General features: G+C 40.6%; 1 long non-coding RNA gene across 1 annotated transcript; it reads right to left on the bottom strand.

Annotated features, from left to right (window-relative positions):
* Positions 1–5,857: 5,857 nt before the first annotated feature.
* LOC143787399 (uncharacterized) lies at positions 5,858–19,493 on the bottom strand. The gene is made up of 3 exons (XR_013218350.1): positions 19,358–19,493; positions 8,251–8,449; positions 5,858–6,047 (listed from the first exon to the last, which is right to left on the bottom strand). It is a non-coding gene; the product is annotated as an uncharacterized LOC143787399 (long non-coding RNA).
* Between the last annotated feature and the right edge of the window lie 4,005 nt (positions 19,494–23,498).

Raw genomic sequence — 23,498 nt, forward strand, 5'->3', positions numbered from 1 at the left:
TGGAGCGTACTGCTGGAGCGTACTGCTGGAGTACACTGCTGGAGAGGCAATGCTGGAGCGCACTGCTGGAGCGCACTGCTGGAGTACACTGCTGGAGCGCACTGCTGGAGCGTACTGCTGGAGTACACTGCTGGAGAGGCAATGTTGGAGCGCACTGCTGGAGTGGAATTGCTGGAGTACACTGCTGGAGCGGCATGCTGGATCGCACTGGTGGAGCGGCACTGCTGGAGCGGCATGCTGGAGTGCACTGCTGGAGTGGAATTGTTGGAGCACACTGCTAGAGCGGCATTCTGGAGCAGCATTGCTGAAGCACACTGCTGGAGAGGCATTGCTGGAGCGCACTGCTGGAGCGCACTGCTGGAGCGCACTGCTGGAGAGGCATTGCTGGAGCGCACTGCTGGAGCGCACTGCTGGAGTACACTGCTGGAGCGTACTGCTGGAGTACACTGCTGGAGAGGCAATGCTGGAGCGCACTGCTGGAGCGCACTGCTGGAGTACACTGCTGGAGCGCACTGCTGGAGCGTACTGCTGGAGTACACTGCTGGAGAGGCAATGCTGGAGCGCACTGCTGGAGCGCACTGCTGGAGAGGCATTGCTGGAGCGCACTGCTGGAGCGCACTGCTGGAGTACACTGCTGGAGCGCACTGCTGGAGCGTACTGCTGGAGTACACTGCTGGAGAGGCAATGCTGGAGCACACTGCTGGACCGTACTGCTGGAGTACACTGCTGGAGCGTACTGCTGGAGCGCACTGCTGGAGCGTACTGCTGGAGTACACTGCTGGAGAGGCAATGCTGGAGCGCACTGCTGGAGTACACTGCTGGAGTACACTGCTGGAGCGCACTGCTGGACCGTACTGCTGGAGTACACTGCTGGAGCGTACTGCTGGAGCGCACTGCTGGAGAGGCATTGCTGGAGCGCACTGCTGGAGCATACTGCTGGAGTACACTGCTGGAGAGGCATTGCTGGAGCGCACTGCTGGAGCGTACTGCTGGAGTACACTGCTGCAGCAAACTGCTGGAGTGGCACTGCTGGTGCGCACTGTTGGAGCGGCATGTTGGAGTGCACTGCTGGAGCGCACTGCTGGTAATTAATGCACATTTTCATGTTTATTCCCAATAATAAATGCAACGAATTCCCACTCGGCTCTTGAGATGATAATAAAAGACTCCTAGAAAGTTGTTCTCCTGCATCCTGAGCCCCACGTGTAAAGCTCGTGATTAAAGGTGACATATGGCGCTGTATTTAACTCACTGAATTCTAAGATTATCGTAATTGCTAAATGCCAAACTGACCGAGCTCCGTGATGGACGACTATGTGTGACTGCAGGCGGCCAATACAATCAATAGACATAATCAATAATCCTTCTCCTAATGACTCGGCGCCTCATCGACTGGTTCAAGCACAAAGAAATATGGGGATAAACATTGTTGTCTTATGAATAATCAATATAACAGGATCACCATAAGAGGTGAATCTCCAGACAAATGGAAAGTGGCCAACTTCACGGAGATTATTCTAATCCAGATTATTACTGAGTTCCTGTAAAATTGGCCATGCTGGGAAAAGACAAGACCGGATTAGAATCTATTACACTACATCAGAATAAATTAGTGTAGATCAGGTTAAGCTAAATTATACCAGATTATATAAAAATCAAATTAGATTATATCAGATTAGATCATATTAAAATGGATTATATCAGATGAGATAAAATCGAATTAGTCTGGAATAGATCTAACAAGATTTGATTAAATTAGATTCAAATAAATCATATTGGAATAGATTATACTAAATTAAATCAGATTAGACCAGATCAGATTAGGTTAGATTATATCAGATAAGATAGAATTTAGAATAGACTAGAATAGATCAGATTAGATTTGATTAAAATCACATTCAAATAAATTAGATTGGATTAGATTACGCTAGATTAGCCAGATCAGGTTGGGTTCGATTATATAGGACTAGATTAAAATCAGATTAGACTAGAACAGATCTGATTAGATTTGATTCAATCATGTTAAAATAAATCACATTGGATTAGATTACGCTATATTAGATCAGATTACATCAGATCAAATTAAATTACAACAGATTAGACTAAATCAGAATAGATTACACCACATCTGATTAGACTGTATTAGATAATCAGGTTAAATCATTATAAATTATACTAAATAGAAATTATATCATATGAGGTTAGATCAGATTATAATAAATTAGAACAGATTAGATTAGATTAGATTAGATTAGATTAGATTGGATTAGATCACATCGGGTTAGATGAGATTTTAATCAGATTAGATTCTGTTAGATTAGATCATATCAGATAAAATTAGATTGGATGAAATAGAGTAGACTAGAAGAGATTTGATTAGATTAGATTAAATAGATCACATTGGATCAGATTACATTACACTAGATTACAAAGGATTTGATTAAATCAGATAAGATTAAATCAGGTAAAATTAGATCACACCCATTCAGACTAGATTAGATTACAAAATGCTAGATTATGTTAGATTAGATGACACTAGATTATATCATATCAGATTAGATTGGATATGGTTATATCAGACTAGAACAGTTTAGGATAAATCTGATTACATTAGATTAGATTAGATTCTAATGCATTAGATTAGATTATCATTGGATTTTCACATCTGAAGAGAATTGCCAGTAGCGCACCAAAATATATTTGTACCATAATAAAAGTACAAAAATGCAACAAATTAGATCATATAGGCCAACTTTGATAAGAAAAAGGAAAAAATATAATATCCCAGGATTCTGCCTGCAGATCAATGCCAGGAGGCTGCACCCTAAAGTAGCCGCCCGCAGAAGTGTATACTCAGGCAGCGATTTACTTGCTTGTCTTAAACCAAAATATCAGGACATTTGATCATGGATCTGTTGAAACCATGTTAATGTCAAGCCATCCTCAGCCAGATCCTCCTACAAATGATATTGTGTAAAAGATAGGTTTATACATTTACACTTTAGGACTTACCAAGCCAAAAAAAAATATATATATTTATTTATTTAATGGCTTTTGGCTCAATCTCGAGCCATGGCGACTTGATGGATGATCGATTTTGTGCAGCCTAGACAGGTCCACCAGGTTCTTCTCTAAGATTATCTTGATTGTATCCAGCATTCGGGTTGCTACAAGTCAGTTTTTCTAAGGAAAGGAATCCGCGTGATGACTAATGTCAGTAGGCTGCACCATCAGCTGCATCATCCAGGTAAACTCAGAAATTGCTTATTATAGGGAGGTTCATGGGAGACGCCATGTTGTGCAGACGATTCATGGGCACTTTGGGTAATATCCAGATAACTGTATATTATATAACACTTTTTTTATTTGGATCAATAACTAGATCAATATGGTATAAATTCATCAATGTGATGCCAGCTGCACAGAACTTATTCTATCGTAGTCTAACTTCATTTATCTGACACGTTCTATTCCTTTAGACCTAATACCGTCAGCACCTACATCAAGAATCCTTCTCTGCTGAATATACCGCCCCGGGAAGAGTTTGGAGACTTAAGATGCACGTTATTGTAAAACCCATCACATTTGTATTTCAGGCTGTCATTATTTTACAATTCTACCAGAAAAAAAAAAAGGTCCTTCAGCCAGAACGGAGGCTGCATAATAATTTCTGTGTCACGCACAAGGGATTTAATGAGCCAAAGTTTTTAAGAGTTTCTGTGAAACTGAACTACGACCCAACGGAGAGTTGGAGATATATTAAAGTGGATCTACGTAAGAAGTCGCTTTTTTGTGTTATTGTGTCCTGTCGGTCTGTAATATCACACAATGTAAGATATGTTCTATATCAGGATTCCATTTAACAATATGGGTTTAGCTAAAATGATCCAACACCATCGGACTCCCAGTAACGGTATGGATTTCAACTGCACATTGGTGACAAAAATGGACTAAGACAGAAGTGTACATCTTGTGACTTTCCCAGTAGTGTCCATCTTGTAACTTTCCCAGAAGTGTCCATCTTGTGACTTTCCCAGAAGTGTCCATCTTGTGACTTTCCCAGAAGTGTCCATCTTGTGACTTTCCCAGAAGTGTCCATCTTGTGACTTTCCCAGTAGTGTCCATCTTGTAACTTTCCCAGAAGTGTCCATCTTGTGACTTTCCCAGAAGTGTCCATCTTGTGACTTTCCCAGAAGTGTCCATCTTGTGACTTTCCCAGAAGTGTCCATCTTGTGACTTTCCCAGAAGTGTCCATCTTGTGATTTTCCCAGAAGTGTCCATCTTGTGACTTTCCCAGAAGTGTCCATCTTGTGACTTTCCCAGAAGTGTCCATCTTGTGACTTTCCCAGAAGTGTCCATCTTGTGACTTTCCCAGAAGTGTCCATCTTGTGACTTTCCCAGAAGTGTCCATCTTGTGACTTTCCCAGAAGTGTCCATCTTGTGACTTTCCCAGAAGTGTCCATCTTGTGACTTTCCCAGAAGTGTCCATCTTGTGACTTTCCCAGAAGTGTCCATCTTGTGACTTTCCCAGATACAAAACTACAATTAATTTTGCTCAAAAGCTGAAGTGCAACAAGTTGGACAACACTCTCTCAATCCATATTCAACAAACTTTGCTCAATTGGACGACTTTACCTTATTGTCACAGTTTTGGAGCCAGGTTGAGATGACATGTTCGTGGTTTCTGGCTGGAAGTGTCCGTTTGATGATGGGTAGATTGTGGCCATTAATGGATGCACATGGTCTTTAGCCATGGTCCTTCTCCACCAGTGTTTCACCACCAAGAGCCCAAGGGTTCCTCTTCCACATATGAGACTAGTATGTCTCATGATAGATCAAAGGCCGAAGATTTTGTACTGATCTTCCCAGAGCTTAAAGTCACAGCTCTGACAATATTTCCGGCACCCTTAATTTGGCTATTGGATAAATATAATACAACATGAGTGATTTTGCATCTTTTCAAAATTATTCTCCATTGATCCATCACATTATTTGATGCAAATGATCTATAACCAACGGTTCGTCAAACTTTCAACTTTCTGTGTTAGAAATTTTTGGTCCAGTATTCGGCCGAAACCTGAAATATATCGTTTGACCTCTGACAATTTGGGTATTTATAGGGGAAATGGACAAAAATTGTAGATCCTGCCATGGATCTGTTGCAATTTTCAGCAGGATTGTCAAAGGATCTGATATGTTTGGAGACATCTTGGCAATATATCAACACCAGGTCTGGGGGAGAAGAATATCAGGCATGTTGGATTTCAACATGTTCAATTCTTTTACTGGAGATAAACCTTTACCAAAGCAGTCTTATCTCCCTTTTGCTATTACGTATCCTGGGTCTATTGTGCCTGTATATGGAGGACGTAGGAAACACAGCCGATGAAAAAGATAGATATTTGATAGTTATCTATCTGATGTGTCTTTCCACCATTGCTTTAGGCTTGTATTATAGGGCAGCACTGTGATCATTCACTTGTCCCAGCATCAGTATCGGGCTTTTCTCCCCTTTCCTATAACTAGCTCCCTCTGTACTAGCTTGTGCTGGGTTACTAAAGGAACCACCTCCAACGTCATTATCCATGGCCTTTCAAGGCCCACTCAGGCAGCTGGACATCGCCTGAGTATTCAGGTAGTATAGCACCTAGATATGACACTAGTATAGCACCTTGATTCTGCTCCAGCCATTTGTCTATTATTCATCCTTCCAACTCATTTCTGCAATCCAGCAGCCAACTACTACTTCTAAGCTCAATCCATTTAATCCAGGTGCCATTGGACTCACAACTCTGCTACAGCAAGAACTTTATTATGAACACATCTCTGCTAATAACGGTGCTGCTCACACCTTCACCACTGCTGTTCCTGTGATATCTGCATCCCTACTGCAAGATACCAGATTGCAGACACATCTCTGCTCGTCCTGTGTGTCCCTGCCCTCCAGCTGCATCGAGGGCTTCCAGCTTCACTTGCCCATCTGCCATCTGTCCCGGTCCCCACTGATCTGATGCACCTTCGCCTCAGTCCGTGCTGTTCACCCTGACCTAAAAGTCCATAGCAAATACAAGAGGTAGGATCACTTTATTCAAGGGATCTTCAAAAGACGAGTGAAATCAGTTTTCTTACCCATGACAATCTGGCTGCCATTCACCATGACCCCTGCCATACACTGATATATAACAGAAGCTATATAAACGTAATAAAGTTCTGGAATATTATAATAAATGACAATAATGCAATTTGTATCAAATGTGATTTGTTTCCCAAAAATGCATTTCTGCATAATTTCGCCGACGCATGAGGGGCGCGGGTCACACAACTGCTCTTTAGTGCTCTTGATTTATGCCATTTTTGTGCCACATCATAAATATTGTCATCCCAAGGTCACCTTGTGGATCATCCTATTAATATCCGGCATATACATGTCTGAAGTCTACGTTCTGCGAGGGGAATTATATCCGCTCCCATGGGAGGCACTTGACATTTCATACATAAGAGATAGCTTGGAGATAATATCGAACTATCTTAATTAAATCTAATTGCTGTTAGATGCACATGACAAAAATGTGATGAATTCCGGAGGCTCGAACTATAAGTGAAAACCATCGTCCTGATTTCACAATGAGGGTTTTTTAGGTTTTTTTTTACAACCAAAGTGTGGCTACAACTTGATCTCTTCAGAATAGAGCAATGCTCCATCCAGACGTGCAGTGGTCTTCACCCCTGTGGAGAATGGGGATCCCTCAACCCGGCAGAAAATGAATGGACAGGTGGCCGCGCACAACTTTCCCCAATCACCGAGATGGACGTATGGAAACATCTTAGTGCCCATGCACCACCTAGCTATATCTACACATTTTCCATCTTGGTGCAATGTGTCATAAGACATTTATGACATATCCTATCTAATAACATCTCTTAACAACTATAGAAGAGGACACCACGTGTCCTGGGTGCGGGGGTTAGGGTTATTTTTTTTAAAATCATTTATTTAAAAAAAAAAAATAATGTGTTGGAGAAGAATGGAGAGCATTAATACCGGAGAGGGCCTATGATGGCGGACATTATACCAGGAAAGGGGACATTATACCAGGAAGGGGCCCAGGATGCGGGACATTATTATAAGAAGGGGCCCAAGATGGTTAACATTATATCAGCAAAAGGGCACTGGATGGGGAACATTATTATAGGAAGGGGTCCAGGATAAGGGACATTATTCCAGAAGGGGCCCAGGATGGGGAACATTATATCAGGATGGGGACTTTATACCAGGAGGGGCCCAGGATGGGGGGCCTTATACCAAGAAGGGGCCTAGAATGGGGGACATTATTATAGGAAGGGGCCCAAGATGGTTAACATTATACCAGGAAGGGACCCAGGATGGGGAACATTATACCAAAAAGGAGCCCAGGATCGGGGGAATTATTATAAGAAGGGACTAGAATGAGGGGTATTATACCAGAAAGGGGATAAGAATGGGGAACATTATACCAAAAAGGGGATCAAGATTGGGGAAATTATACCAGAAAGGGGCCCAGGATGAGGGATATAATACCAAGAAGGGGCCCAGGATGGGGGACATTATATCAGGAATGGGACCTAAGATGGGGAACATTATATTAGGAAGAGGCCCAGGATGGGGGCATTATTATAGGAAGGGGCTAAGATGGGAGACATTATTATAGCAAGAGGCCCAGGATTGGGTACATCATTATATGGGGGTGAAATCATATGTCTTTATATGATCTGGACTGTTACAAGGGCTCATACATCTGACCAACATGCACACGGGGGCCCAGGTCCATATTTCCACCAGCAGGCTCTAGTTACGCCACTGTGAGCCGTCATGATGGTAGTAAACTGGATGCAGATATTACTTGCTGACTTCTGGTAAACAATGACCAGGACCGCTGGAACAAGACTGCTCCAAAGAGGGGAGTACAGTTTATTAAATTGTGTTAGAACCTTTGCAATCTCTAGGGATTTTGCATTTAGTTTTGCACTTTTTTGTACCTTTGCACTTACTTGCATTTATCACCGTTGGGGTTTCCAATTTGGATCTTGCCCTACAGAGCCTGTTGAATTGGAGAATTAACCACAATTTGCCACAGTTTCTCGTTTTTGGGCAGCGGTGTCCTCTAGATGAACCGCAGTCAGTCGCTCTGTTCCTCGGCTCCACAATAAAGAGTTCAGTTCTGCTGTTATCTCTGTCCAGATTTATTATCTTTTATTCATTCATTTTCTTACCTGTTTCATGTTGGGCACCTGTGCTCGGCACTTCACCGCGTCCTGGGAATACGAGCGGGAAAACTTCAAAGAGATTCCACGAATGAGATACATTAGCAATGTCCAATGACGGCTTGTAAACACGTGAACTATAACTGTCGCAGTGATTCATCCTGGGTGAAGGTGGCGAGTGTTTTGCCCCAAGAAGTCATTTCATTTTCTAGACATTAGAAGAGAACAAATTCGGATGAAAAAAAACTGAATATCACCGAGACATGTAGGATTAATACAGGAAATGCTCCAGAAACCAAATAGGCATAGCCAAATCTATGGAGGAGAAGATGGCTACTTCCTCCATCACCGTTGTCACCATCTAACACATCCCCTTTTATCTTGAACCAAAATGGGTAACAATAACATACTAGAGCCGAAGAATGAGTCCTTTAGGTCGGTCATGTCTTAGATTAATATCCAGGATGGCTTTACATTGTCACATTGAGTATGAAGTCATATCTTAATAGTGGAGAGCAGAAGAAGCTTTAATTTACAGCTTAAGAGTCTGGTGGGCGGTCCTAATGGGGGCAGCCAATAGCTGTCAGTGAGTAGGACGCCCACTGGACTCCCAAGCTCTGAAACAGCAAAGTATAAAATGAAAAATTTGGAGGTTATATAGATTTTTTTTTTCTGAAAAACTATATATCAATCTGCTTGGCTTCCTCTCCTCTGTATCATGCTCATGTAAGGGTCCCCGTGTTCAATATGACAGTTTCCAGTTAAGCCATCCTAATTATTAGGTTGTTATAATCATGACCAGTGAGTATGACTCTGACCCTTGAGATATGGCGTCTAGTAATGCTATTCCATCCCTGGATCCACTACTGCACAATGATACCAATGGAATGTAGCAAGCATATTACACGTAGAACATCCCAAAATAAAGCTAACTGAAAAGATATTAATTATACATTAATGTCTACATGTAACTTAAAGACCAGTAAAGGCAAACTGCAATTAGTATAAACAACAAACGCACAAAAGTAGCAGTCAAAAAGTCCCCAAGTGTATAAATTTTATTAAATAGCAATATTAAAATCCAATAAATACAGGTACATTGGCATGGGTAAGGAGACAACTAAGTAACAGACAAGGGCTGATATGCTACAACACTCCTACATAGCATAACCCATAGGCCAGAATATGGCCGATATCTATGGTGCAATGATACAAATAGTATCAGTTGGTATTAACGGCAGAGGGAAAACAAACCCAATAATACATACCTACTGCATGCAGGAGTGCAGAGTCGGCAGCTCACCCCGACGCGCGTTTCGGAGTAAAAAGAACTCCTTCCTCAGGGGGCACGTGGATGCCAATGCAAAAGGTGTGTATTTATAGACTGCCCAGATGAAAAAATGATGAAACGCTCACCCACATACAGGGAGCCTGAGAGCCACACATGGCTGCCATGAGTGGTCCTTGGATGTAAATTAGGTTGGAAGCTTATTTACAAAGAATATATCAGCACTAAAAAAGAAGATGAAAGGGAAAAGGTTGGCAAGGGGGCCTGAAATAGACAGGGAACAATCTTTGGGCTGACAGCAGCCACCTAACAGATAAGATGCCTGACAATAGTTGCTCTGAGACAACTAAGCGCTATTCTGAAAATGTAGTAATAAAGCCCCTAAGGAAAGGTGATAACTTTTCACCTCGGTTCAACCCCTTTAAGGAATGCCTTCTCATTAGTATCACCCAGCTCTAAAACGTGATGAGGCCCCATATATATACTCTGCTCATGGGGCTCCACTATGCTTGATATGATCCTGACTAATAATATACTATAAAATGTAAAGAAATATTTGCAAGTTAATAGATTTCATAAATCCTTTATTTTATTTATGGGCACTAGAAAAAAAAGTAGAAAATGTCTTCGGTGCTCGTCTGCCAAGTCTGCATAGCTAGCGGCACATTCCTGATGTCAGATCCAATGACGAGCTCCATATAATATTATCATTCTCAGGGTAAGGCTCCTAGTGCAAGAAGGAAATCCATAAGACGTTTAATTTGTGCAATTTCAAAGGTGAAAATCCTAAAGAACTGGGGAATATCTGGGGTTCATTTACTTATTTTGGACTTCATTAAAGCCTTTTCCCAAGGTTTATTGCTTATTTTGCTTGCATGCTATTTATCCAAGAGCTAATCTGCAAAATAGACTGCAACAGCCGTGCTCCTATAGATCCCATTTCCATATTATTACGGCTGGGGTTTTTTCTACTTTTTTTTTTAAACTATTATTCTGTTATAACAACCTCAGTGCAGAAGTTACTTTATCTTTGGCGCTATTTCATATTGGCCATAAGGAAAACGGATAAGAATATGGAGTCGCACAATAGTTGACCGAGCGACCGCTCGCCAGGGCTTCTAAAATACAGGCGCTTCTCACAAAATGAGAATATCATCAAAAAGTTAATTTAAAGTTCCACAATGCAAAAAGTGTCAAGTGTCAGTGATAATCATCAACATTAAAAGAAATAAACACTTTAAATAGATCACTCTGTATGTAATGACTCTATATAATATATGAATTTGACTTTTTGTATTGAAGAACTGAAATAAATTAACTTTTTGATCATATTCTTATTTAGTGAGAAGCCCCTGTAACTAGGACTATAGAATGACTTCTTGTCCAAGAGTAAAGGGTGCAGTAAAGCCAGGTAGGACTGTGTTAAATCTTTGTAACAAAACCAAAGAAAAAAACATGTCATGGATAAAGGGATCACAATGAAATAGAAAATACTTTAATTGAAACATACAGTAAACACATTTGTAAAAACATTTAAAAAAGTCAAAGATGACATGAAAAAACTCAACCTGAAATGAGGGTGAAAAGCCCAAGGCTATAAAAAAAGAACAACCAACAAAGTAGTTTAGTAGAGTAGATGACGATATATCATACATGAAACACCGTGAGCAAACATGCAAGTGTTGTCAAAAAACAGTACCCCCTGAAATAAATGTTAGTGCATAGTAAATATCAAATAGACTATCAATGTATATTGCTGGAAAAGATCAAAAACACCTGAAATTTCTAATAGCCTGCCTGAATTTATCAAATGGTAAAGTCAGAAAAATCGAAGCTTTATCATGCACTGTGCCCACTAGACTCAATAATATAGTAATGACAGTAATACATCGTGCATTATAAACATCAGTTCAGTGGCAGAAAAGAACTAGCAAAACTAGTGAAAATAACTGCAGGACACATAATGGTGTCAGAGACAGAAATCAAAAACCTCTAAACGCCACGATACGGCAATATCCTCTTTAACATTATGCCTTAAATTGTGTGAAATCCTAGCACTGCAGGTCTTGATTAGATGCACCTGACTTGTTTTCACTAAGAACCACGGCCTGTGTTCACTAGGGGTCCGTCTGCTGGATTAAGCTGTGTCAAGTGTGCGGAAGCTGGTGAGTGACCAGCCAAAATGTGAGCTGCAGCTGAGAGACAGACAAACCAGAGTCTCTCACTGAATGAAGGCTGTATGGATCAGCTGGGAAAGCTGAGCAGTCTGTGTGTTGGAGATGCAGAATAATGTGAGGAAGCTGCAGCCTGTTCAATGTGATCTGAGCACGGAGTTGAATATTTCTGTTTGGGGCTGGAGGCTGCAGGTGCTACCGAGACATGCTGAATGAACTGTCTGTTTACTGTGATACCATTGTGGACCAAACCGCATTGCCTGTGTGAACGCTACCTAATGCCTACCTGAGCGAGTGAATCCCTACAAGGGTTAACCACATCTTGGATACCTATGTCAGGCTGTCAATCTCTGCTTTACCTGTTGAGTTTTATGGAGAGGTGTCGGCGTTTCTGTGCAGCTCTTTCTATTGAGCACCACCCGAGTGGGGAATATTTCAAATAGGAAGGTCAGCTCTGCAGCAAAAACTTCTGCTTCAAAATGATATGAGTCAACACAACAGAGAGAAAACTTTGAAATCCAAATACTTGTTCTTGCACATGTGGCTTGAACAGGTTGCATGAAATCTGAAAATTAGCGCATGCGCAAAATGCTTACTCTGGTAATCAATTTTAGTCTGCTGGTTGCAAAGACCAGAAAGTGGACTAAAGATTAAAATATGTGAAGACTAAATTAGACTGCTCCTACCCAAAAAGAGGCAAACAGTCGCCAGTTTTTAGCTCCATCTTAATCAAAAGATAAGTGACAGATTTGAAAAAAATTGACCAGGAAACTCAGGCAATCTGGACACGCCCACTGGACACTTGAGTTTTCATTTGCATTAAGGGCAAGGAAGTTTTTTTTTATTACATTTTTTTAAAGTATGGAAATAACTTTATAGGGATGAGGGGGAATTAACTAGAAAGTCTGAATACCATGGAAGCTACAGGCGGATAGGAGATGTTCTGGAATCCACTGGTGGACATGAAGCAGAGGTCATAGATGACGGGGAATATGTGACAGACAGATCTTCGGAGTAAATAGAAAGTCTGAATGTCTTGGAAGCCGCAGGCAGAGAGCTGACGTCCTAAAGACCGGAGACAGCTGGCAGTGGTACTGAAAACCGCAGACTGGTAACTCAGTGACTGGAAGCCACAGGCAGCAAGGAGATATCCTGGAGACTGAAGACAGGAACTGTGCACATAAAAGTCTTGCTTTACCGGAAAGTCTTAATACCAAAACACAAGAGTGTATTTTTGGAGGCCTTATATATCAACACATGGGAGCACGCTGGGTTCCTTGCAAAGCTCGACATGGAACACTAGAAAGTTTAGTGGACCGGCATGTTGGTAGCAGAGCACAGACCCGGGACAGGTGTGTAACAATAACTCAGTATCTTGCATAAAATTGTGAAATCAGGCATTAAGCGTCCTGTCTATTGGGGTCATCATTACCTACAGAGAGGTTTCATCCTTCCCACTGCTTCCTTGTCAGTTTGTGCTGACTGCTGCCTCGGCAGAATATACGCTGATTGGATTATACTGATACATTTTCAGGGCACTGGATAGGAATTTTAATTCCCCCGTCGTTGCTGTGGTCTTTTATTCTGCTTCTAAAATAAGACTTTTTTAACACTAGTTATATCCGGAGAATCTACTTCTTACGAAATGCCGTTTAGTTCAGTGAAGGGCTGCAAACATAAACCTTGCTCAAATCCTGCATTTATATAAGGACTCATCACCCGTGGGGGTTAGACAGCTAATAAAACAGAGCTTAATTTGCCAGGACTTCTTTGGTTAGGGAAGTGATGTTTCTGTTGCAGCAGACAATCTTCCAGTCCAAGAAAAAGCTCAAAAGACACAATGTATACAGTAGGCTCTCAAGCTCCATCTAGTGGTGACTGCTGGTAGAAGGAATTTAGCATTTATCTTTGTCACAGCAGGGGATTTGTGGCTCTGTAGCAGATAAAATGAGCTATGATATAAAGATATACTGAGACATGAAAGGAGCAAAATATTGGAACAAGAGGTAACATGATATTTAAAGGTTGAGATTCACAATCTAGAATAACTGGAAACTTATTTGTTCTGAAAGGAAAGAAAGAGACTTCCAATTATCACCCGGAGACACTGCGCAACATATTATCTTGCACCTTTAATTATTCCTTTGTAATCACTGAGAATTACATTACTTGCATCCAGAAGACAAGTTGTATTTGTTACGTTTGATTTAAATTATGTTTACACGAACTTGTAAAATTACTGCTAATGACTTTGGAGATAGCGCAGTGCAGAGATCAGCAACCAAGAGGATAGAAGACACGTCGAGCCATCCACGGTGTGTGAGCAGAATGTAATGCGGAATGATTTGCAGACTGCACCGAATCCTCTCACCTTCACTTCAAAGTCACTCTGATAATATTAGAATTTTTTCACAGATGAATGGTAATATAATTCTCAGGTAATAACATGCTGGGTATTATCAGCAGTATTATAGTAGTTACAGTGGGGCAAAAAAGTATTTAGTCAGTCAGCAATAGTGCAAGTTCCACCACTTAAAAAGATGAGAGGCGTCTGTAATTTACATCATAGGTAGACCTCAACTATGGGAGACAAACTGAGAAAAAAAAATCCAGAAAATCACATTGTCTGTTTTTTTATCATTTTATTTGCATATTCTGGTGGAAAATAAGTATTTGGTCAGAAACAAACAATCAAGATTTCTGGCTCTCACAGACCTGTAACTTCTTCTTTAAGAGTCTCCTCTTTCCTCCACTCATTACCTGTAGTAATGGCACCTGTTTAAACTTGTTATCAGTATAAAAAGACACCTGTGCACACCCTCAAACAGTCTGACTCCAAACTCCACTATGGTGAAGACCAAAGAGCTGTCAAAGGACACCAGAAACAAAATTGTAGCCCTGCACCAGGCTGGGAAGACTGAATCTGCAATAGCCAACCAGCTTGGAGTGAAGAAATCAACAGTGGGAGCAATAATTAGAAAATGGAAGACATTCAAGACCACTGATAATCTCCCTCGATCTGGGGCTCCACGCAAAATCCCACCCCGTGGGGTCAGAATGATCACAAGAACGGTGAGCGAAAATCCCAGAACCACGCGGGGGGACCTAGTGAATGAACTGCAGAGAGCTGGGACCAATGTAACAAGGCCTACCATAAGTAACACACTACGCCACCATGGACTCAGATCCTGCAGTGCCAGACGTGTCCCACTGCTTAAGCCAGTACATGTCCGGGCCCGTCTGAAGTTTGCTAGAGAGCATTTGGATGATCCAGAGGAGTTTTGGGAGAATGTCCTATGGTCTGATGAAACCAAACTGGAACTGTTTGGTAGAAACACAACTTGTCGTGTTTGGAGGAAAAAGAATACTGAGTTGCATCCATCAAACACCATACCTACTGTGAAGCATGGTGGTGGAAACATCATGCTTTGGGGCTGTTTCTCTGCAAAGGGGCCAGGACGACTGATCCGGGTACATGAAAGAATGAATGGGGCCATGTATCGTGAGATTTTGAGTGCAAACCTCCTTCCATCAGCAGGGGCATTGAAGTTGAAACGTGGCTGGGTCTTTCAACATGACAATGATCCAAAGCACACCGCCAGGGCAACGAAGGAGTGGCTTCGTAAGAAGCATTTCAAGGTCCTGGAGTGGCCTAGCCAGTCTCCAGATCTCAACCCTATAGAAACCCTTTGGAGGGAGTTGAAAGTCCGTGTTGCCAAGCGAAAAGCCAAAAACATCACTGCTCTAGAGGAGATCTGCATGGAGGAATGGGCCAAAATACCAACAACAGTGTGTGGCAACCTTGTGAAGACTTACAGAAAACGTTTGACCTCTGTCATTGCCAACAAAGGATGTATTACAAAGTATTGAGATGAAATTTTGTTTCTGACCAAATACTTATTTTCCACCATAAAATGCAAATAAAATGATTAAAAAAAAACAGACAATGTGATTTTCTGGATTTTTTTTTCTCAGTTTGTCTCCCATAGTTGAGGTCTACCTATGATGTAAATTACAGACGCCTCTCATCTTTTTAAGTGGTGGAACTTGCACTATTGCTGACTGACTAAATACTTTTTTGCCCCACTGTATATTCTTGTACATAGGAGCAGTATTATAGTAGTTATATTCTTGTATATAGGAGCAGTATTATAGTAGTTATATTCTTGTACATAGGAGCAGTATTATAGTAGATATATTCTTGTACATAGGAGCAGTATTATAGTAGTTATATTCTTGTACATAGGGGCAGTATTATAGTATATTCTTGTACATAGGGGCAGTATTATAGTAGTTATATTCTTGTACATAGGAGCAGTATTATAGTAGATATATTCTTGTACATAGGAGCAGTATTATAGTAGTTATATTCTTGTATATAGGAGCAGTATTATAGTAGTTATATTCTTGTATATAGGAGCAGTATTATAGTAGTTATATTCTTGTACATAGGAGTAGTATTATAGTAGTTATATTCTTGTACATAGGAGCAGTATTATAGTAGTTATATTCTTGTACATAGGAGCAGTATTATAGTAGTTATATTCTTGTACATAGGAGCAGTATTATAGAAGTTATACTCTTGCACATAGGAGCAGTATTATAGTAGTTATATTCTTGTACATAGGAGCAGTATTATAGTAGTTATATTCTTGTACATAGGAGCAGTATTATAGTAGTTATATTCTTGTACATAGGGGCAGTATTATAGTATATTCTTGTACATAGGGGCAGTATTATAGTAGTTATATTCTTGTACATAGGAGCAGTATTATAGTAGATATATTCTTGTACATAGGAGCAGTATTATAGTAGTTATATTCTTGTACATAGGGGCAGTATTATAGTATATTCTTGTACATAGGGGCAGTATTATAGTAGTTATATTCTTGTACATAGGAGCAGTATTATAGTAGATATATTCTTGTACATAGGAGCAGTATTATAGTAGTTATATTCTTGTATATAGGAGCAGTATTATAGTAGTTATATTCTTGTATATAGGAGCAGTATTATAGTAGTTATATTCTTGTACATAGGAGTAGTATTATAGTAGTTATATTCTTGTACATAGGAGCAGTATTATAGTAGTTATATTCTTGTACATAGGAGCAGTATTATAGTAGTTATATTCTTGTACATAGGAGCAGTATTATAGAAGTTATACTCTTGCACATAGGAGCAGTATTATAGTAGTTATATTCTTGTACATAGGAGCAGTATTATAGTAGTTATATTCTTGTACATAGGAGCAGTATTATAGTAGTTATATTCTTGTACATAGGGGCAGTATTATTGTAGTTATATTCTTGTACATAGGGGCAGTATTATAGTAGTTATATTCTTGTACATAGGAGTAGTATTATAGTAGTTATATTCTTATACATAGGAGCAGTATTATAGTAGTTATATTCTTGTACATAGGAGCAGTATTATAGTAGTTATATTCTTGTACATAGGACCAGTATTATAGTAGTTATATTCTTGTACATAGGGGCAGTATTATTGTAGTTATATTCTTGTACATAGGAGGCAGTATTATAGTAGTTATATTCTTGCACATAGGAGCAGTATTATAGTAGTTATATTCTTGTACATAGGGGCAGTATTATTGTAGTTATATTCTTGTACATAGGAGCAGTATTATAGTAGTTATATTCTTGTACATAGGAGCAGTATTATTGTAGTTATATTCTTGTACATAGGAGCAGTATTATAGTAGTTATATTCTTGTACATAGGGGCAGTATTATAGTAGTTATATTCTTGTACATAGGACCAGTATTATAGTAGTTATATTCTTGTACATAGGGGCAGTATTATAGTAGTTATATTATTGTACATAGGGGGCAGTGTTATAGTAGTTATATTCTTGTACATAGAGGGCAGTATTATAGTAGTTATTTTCTTGTACATAGGAGCAGTATTATAGTAGTTATATTCTTGTACATAGGAGCAGTATTATAGTAGTTATATTCTTGCACATAGGAGCAGTATTATAGTAGTTATATTGTGGTTCATAAGGAGCAGTATTATCGTAGTTATATTTCTATACATGGGGCAGTATTATTGTAGTTATTGTACACCGGGCTTCGCACTATTCTTCAGTATTCGGGACTTTGTTCTTGACTTTTCAGGAATCACACAGAAAACATGAGACCTTTAATTGATGTTTAATGTTGCTCCATGGAACGTCTGTATTAATGAGCTCCATTATATTTCTACATATTCAGATCATAACACGCTGTCTTGCAATAATGAAGATGAATAGAGAAAATGACAAACTGGTTTTCTTCTTATTGTAAAGATTACAATGATATACGGGAAACAAAGCAGCTTCATCATCTGGGAGCCAACATGTAGTCGGATCAATACTGCCGGGCTCAGCATGTTGCAGTAAATGAGTTGTGTGTTTTAGTGATTGACTCATGAGGACGGACACCAAAGGGACCTGACTGATGAGGACTCCAAGAAGAGGGGTCCTGCGCTGCCTGCCAATCAAGGGCAGCAATATGTGTGAGGAAGGCTTAGGAAAGTGATGGAGGGTATTAAGGTGTACCTGCATTATAGAGGTACAAAATCCCAAATATTTCAACAGTGGTATCACTAGAAAGGTTGCAAGAAAATCCGAATAGTGGAGTTGTATAATGAGGTGTCATGCTATAGTCCAATCACCCGTGAAGGTACCAGAAGACCCTCTTCCCTGTGTGCAGGGTTCAGGACTATTGAGGTATATCCTCGGACCCCCGATTCAGAAGAGAAGTAATTGAGTATAACCAACAAGAGGCACTAATGCAGCAGAGGAACAGCTGAAAAGATGTTGAATAGATGTAGCAAAGTTGGATAAGCAAAGGGACATAATTGATAGCAGTGGTGGAACCATAGAGTAGCAAAGTTCCATGGTGGGATTTGATGTAGCAGTGCTGGAATCATGATATAGCAGAGTATGACAGAAGAGACTGATGTAGCAGTGCTGGAACCATGATATAGCAGAGAGGGACAGAAGAGACTGATGTAGCAGTGCTGGAACCATGATATAGCAGAGAGGGACAGAAGAGGCTGATGTAGCAGTGCTGGTCCATGGTGTAGCAGAGAGGGACAGAAGAGACTGATGTAGCAGTGCTTGAACCATTATATAGCAGAGTATGACAGAAAAGACTGATGTAGCAGTGCTGGTCCATGGTGTAGCAGAGAGGGACAGAAGAGGCTGATGTAGCAGTGCTAGGCCATGGTGTAGCAGAGTATGACAGAAAAGACTGATGTAGCAGTGCTTGAACCATTATATAGCAGAGTATGACAGAAAAGACTGATGTAGCAGTGCTGGTCCATGGTGTAGCAGAGAGGGACAGAAGAGGCTGATGTAGCAGTGCTAGGCCATGGTGTAGCAGAGTGGGACAGAAGAGGCTGATGTAGCAGTGCTGGAATCACAAAATAGCAGAGTTGTATAGCGGGGCTTGATGTTAAAGGGCATGAACCACAGAACAGTAAGGCTGTACAATGGAAGCTGATGTAGCTGATGTAGCAGAACAGAAACCACAAAATAGCAGGGTTGTACAACAGAGCCTAATGTAGCAGTGTTGCAGCCATGGAATAGCAAAGTGGTTCAGTGGAAGCTGATGTAGCAGAACAGAAACCATGGAATAGCAGAAACTTACAGCAGAGGCTGATGCAACAGTACAGGAACCTCGGATTAGCTGAGTTGTAAATAGGAAGAACTAAGTAGAGAAAGAACGGCAGCCACCGGAATACGCTGGCATCTCGCTGTGCGGCATCTAGCCCAAGAAGATGAAAATACAACAGAATTATGATGACACAACGAAGAACAGAGGGGCCCGGGGCTGGAGAGCGGACACACGGCATCTGGTGCTGCAGCCGGGAGTTGGGAGGAACAATGACATACGATAGGAAAAAATGCACATATTACCACTAAAATAATATTTTTTTTAACTCAGAAAAAAGTTGCAGAATGTAATAATATCCCATATTTGTGGCTAAATAATAACCTTCCACCTGCTTTTATATATCCCATGAAGATTTACATCACCCGACATGCCCTATAGATTGGCCCAAAGGACTCTCATGGCGCTTGTCTACGTGTAGCCTGTCCTTTACGTACTCTCTACAAGTGCATACAATATCAGGCCTGCTTTTCTGCTGACAAATCTTATCTAAAAAATGGACTTTAATTGAACTCCGTGTAATAAAAACTCCTAGAGCGATCATCACTTTCACTAACAAGGTAGTGGCTGCAGTGGCGCTCACCTCTGGGCCTTACTTTTCCGGCTGTAAATAAATCCGACTCCTTCGATGGCTCACGTCGGCCCCCGCTGAGCGAGCAGACGGCCGGTACGTCGTGGAGAACTCGTTACTATTCACAGCCATTGTGCCGCCGCTGACCGCTTTCATCAAATCAGACGCGGCCACAGAAGCCGGATTCCCAGGTTCCACCACGATTTATATGCGTAATCCGTATTCATGTCAGCTCCTCATGAATTAGTGAAAAGGTCTGAAACTTTAAGAATTTACATCTCACAACATTCAAGCTGAAAGGAGGATAAGTGAGATTTCAAGAAATGGATGACATTAGACAAGTAAACAGAATTTAATTAATGAAAGGCGTTCTCCTCGCTTGACGGATGCTAATGACTCGGCGGAGCCGGGGATGAGTCATCGATATTACTATTAATGCGTATTACCGTCCGATTACACCAAGATCAGAGGATAAATCTGTGTCCGCTATCTGGAGACCGTGTGGATGGGACTCGTAAGCCTACTTAAGAATCATCGTTCTCGGCAGCACATTGTCTTGTGTAAACATGCGATGTGCTGCCGAGAACAGTGACTGTCTATGCGCACAGAACAATCTAGTAACAATCCTTCTGTGGGTTTCTAAAGCGCAATCTGACTGCTAAACGGCCGCCGATTAGCAAACATATGACCGGGCGGCATTTACTGCCGTAGATCGTGCAACGTAGACAGGCTCTTATAGGCTGAAAATGACGCAGTTGGTTTCTTTTTTTTCTTCTCTTTTGGAATTTTTCACCCGTAATAAACCCATTGTTTTGTAAGGAATCGTGCAATGCTACATTCCTCCTGTGGAGGCGCTGCGACGAAAATAAACATTTTCTGACGGTTTTCATCACTGGACTCTCAATAATCAGAACAGTGCACAAATGGACGATTCCTGGACAAACCTATCAAGTCTAATTTACAAGCTTTTTCCTTTCCTCATCCACAGCTGAACACAAATATCACATTTTTTTGGTTTAGAAACCGAAATTCATGTCAGGGATCTGTGCTGATTTTCGACAAGGTTTTCGACTACTGAATCGACTGACGCAGATAAAAAACTCTAGGCAAAAAAAAAAAGTACATAAAAAAAGGGAGAAAAAAATATAGATGTTATTTTTTTTCTTTATGCCATATTTCGAATTAACATTTTCAGCCAGAAAAAAAGCACACATCAGAAAACAGTGTGAACAATGAACATGGATAAAAATGCTCTGTGTGAAATGTAATGTGAAAAATTGATTGAAAATTAATAAACAGATTATTGGAAGCTTCTTTAATGGGAATTTTCCAGTAGAGTAATTTCTAAAAATAAAAATATTTTTGTGGTGTGCTCACATTGAGTCTTTTTGGCGAGTTTTTGGAGTGAAAACCGAGTGGAAAGTCTCCAAAATACTCCTCAAAAAAAAATCAAAACTTGGAGTTTTTATTCAGTTTCTGATCCCCCCAAAAAATCAATGTTAGCATACAATTAGCGTGCCATTGTGGCCAGTCCGTGTGTTGCGATCAGACCGAGATCTATGGAATAATAATAATAATCTTTATATAGCGCCAACATATGAACCCCCCCAATTTGATATCTATCAGTCATTATATTCTGACTAGACAACAGAGATTGCATTAGGAATTAGATTTTGCCAGTTTTGTTACATACCATTTACCAATATTTAGAGCAGGATACATGACATTCAAGGCGCTGGAGTAAAGGTGCAGTTTTAGCCCAAATCTAAATCCCCCAGATGTATTTCCAGGCCTGATTCAATTTCTTTAATCCTTATTACTGCCCCTTTATAAACTGCATCCTCAGATAAAAGCTGCTTCGTTCTCAGCCGGTGAAGATCGACGTTTAAATAGCAACTTAATCCTGTCTTTTAAATCCTCGTATTAAGAAAATTTCCTGCGTAAATACCGACAACTAAACACGGAACAATGGAGTTCAGGAAAATGTATATTTAATAAATCGGGAGATTACATCTTACATAGAGGAGCTCACACAGGCGAGGATGAAAGCCACTATCCCCTGCAGGCAAAGAACATTACGAGAGATAAACACAACGTGTCAAGAGGGGCCGCGCTTTACTTTTACATGTAGAAATTCATTACTTTTTATTTTCGTCACATCACGTGATGCATCATTTAGAGACACCATTTTTTCCGACTCCTACTATCTGACAATTGACAATTTTATGGCTATGTTCATTGGTCACTGTGAGCTTTTTTGAGGAGCTTTTTTAGTAGATTTGCTCCAAATTACTCTTTAAAAACCGCTTCAACAATACTTGGAGAACTCTCCCTACTCCTATGTATGGGATATGTACTTTTTTTTTTCTTTTCCTGAAGAGATTTTGAAAAATTGTTGGTAGATAAAAAATAAAGTTTTGTGTTTCTTCTTCGAAGCACATGCTGGTGGAATCGGCTCCAGACTAGGAAATGTGAAATCAAAAGGATGCAGAAAAAAAACACTGCAAAGAAAAACTCTTACAAAATTCAAGAAACGCTTCAGGAAAAGAAAAACTTCTCAAAAATTCCACCCAAAAAAGAGCTTATTCTGAAGCAGTTTCTTCTTGAAAAACTTTTCATTTTTGAATTTCAAAACTTCATGTGAACACTTTCTATTGAGGAAGATAATAAGCATGAGGATGATACATTTCTTAGGGCTCGGATGAGTCTCACATGTCAATACCCGGCGCTGCTGCCGGCACTCGGGAGCGGAGCGTGCGGCTGCATGTATTCCTATGTGGCCGCACGCTCCGATCTGAGAGCCGGCAGCAGTGCCGGGTATTAACATGTGAGACGCATCCGAGTTTCTCGCAGGTGAGTACGAGCCCTTAGCCTGTAAATGAAGCATCATTTTACTAAATGGGCAGCACGGTGGCTCAGTGGTTAGCACAGCAGCCTTGCATTGCTGGAGTCCTGGGTTCAAATCCCACCAAGGACAACATCTGCAAGGAGTTTGTATGTTCTCCCTTTGTTTGCATGGGTGTCCTCTGGGTTCTCCGGTTTCCTCTCACATTCCAAAGACAAACGGGGACAATCGGTAACAAGATAAATGTAGCAACAATGTTTCCATTTTTCCGTTCACTGCCATGATGAGAACACTTGGTCCATTTCTTGGTATTTTCCAGGTTTTCTTGTTCTGTTCTTCACCTCCTGATCTCCTCCGTGTATGCCGAACTCCCACACATGTGATTTATATTCAGCTTTTCAGCGGGAATGCCGCGACCTACTGAGTAATGCCCCCGTTTAGTCATGTCAGGAGCGCGCTCAGCCCTGCGGATTTCTGACAATACAGCGCAGATTTATTCTGTAAGATTTTATTTTAGGAATCGCGTTCTCATACAAAGCAATCAAATAAGGGAGACGCCATCATTTCTAATGCCATAGAATATGACTGCTCTTAAAGGGGATGTTACATCCGATGTCCAGTGACAGTTATGTTACGTGACTGCTCTTAAAGGGGATGTTACATCCAATGTCAGGAAACAGTTAAGTAATGTGCCTGCTCTT

This window comes from Ranitomeya variabilis, chromosome 8 (genome assembly GCF_051348905.1).
Source record: "Ranitomeya variabilis isolate aRanVar5 chromosome 8, aRanVar5.hap1, whole genome shotgun sequence".
NCBI classification, from domain to species: domain Eukaryota; kingdom Metazoa; phylum Chordata; class Amphibia; order Anura; family Dendrobatidae; genus Ranitomeya; species Ranitomeya variabilis.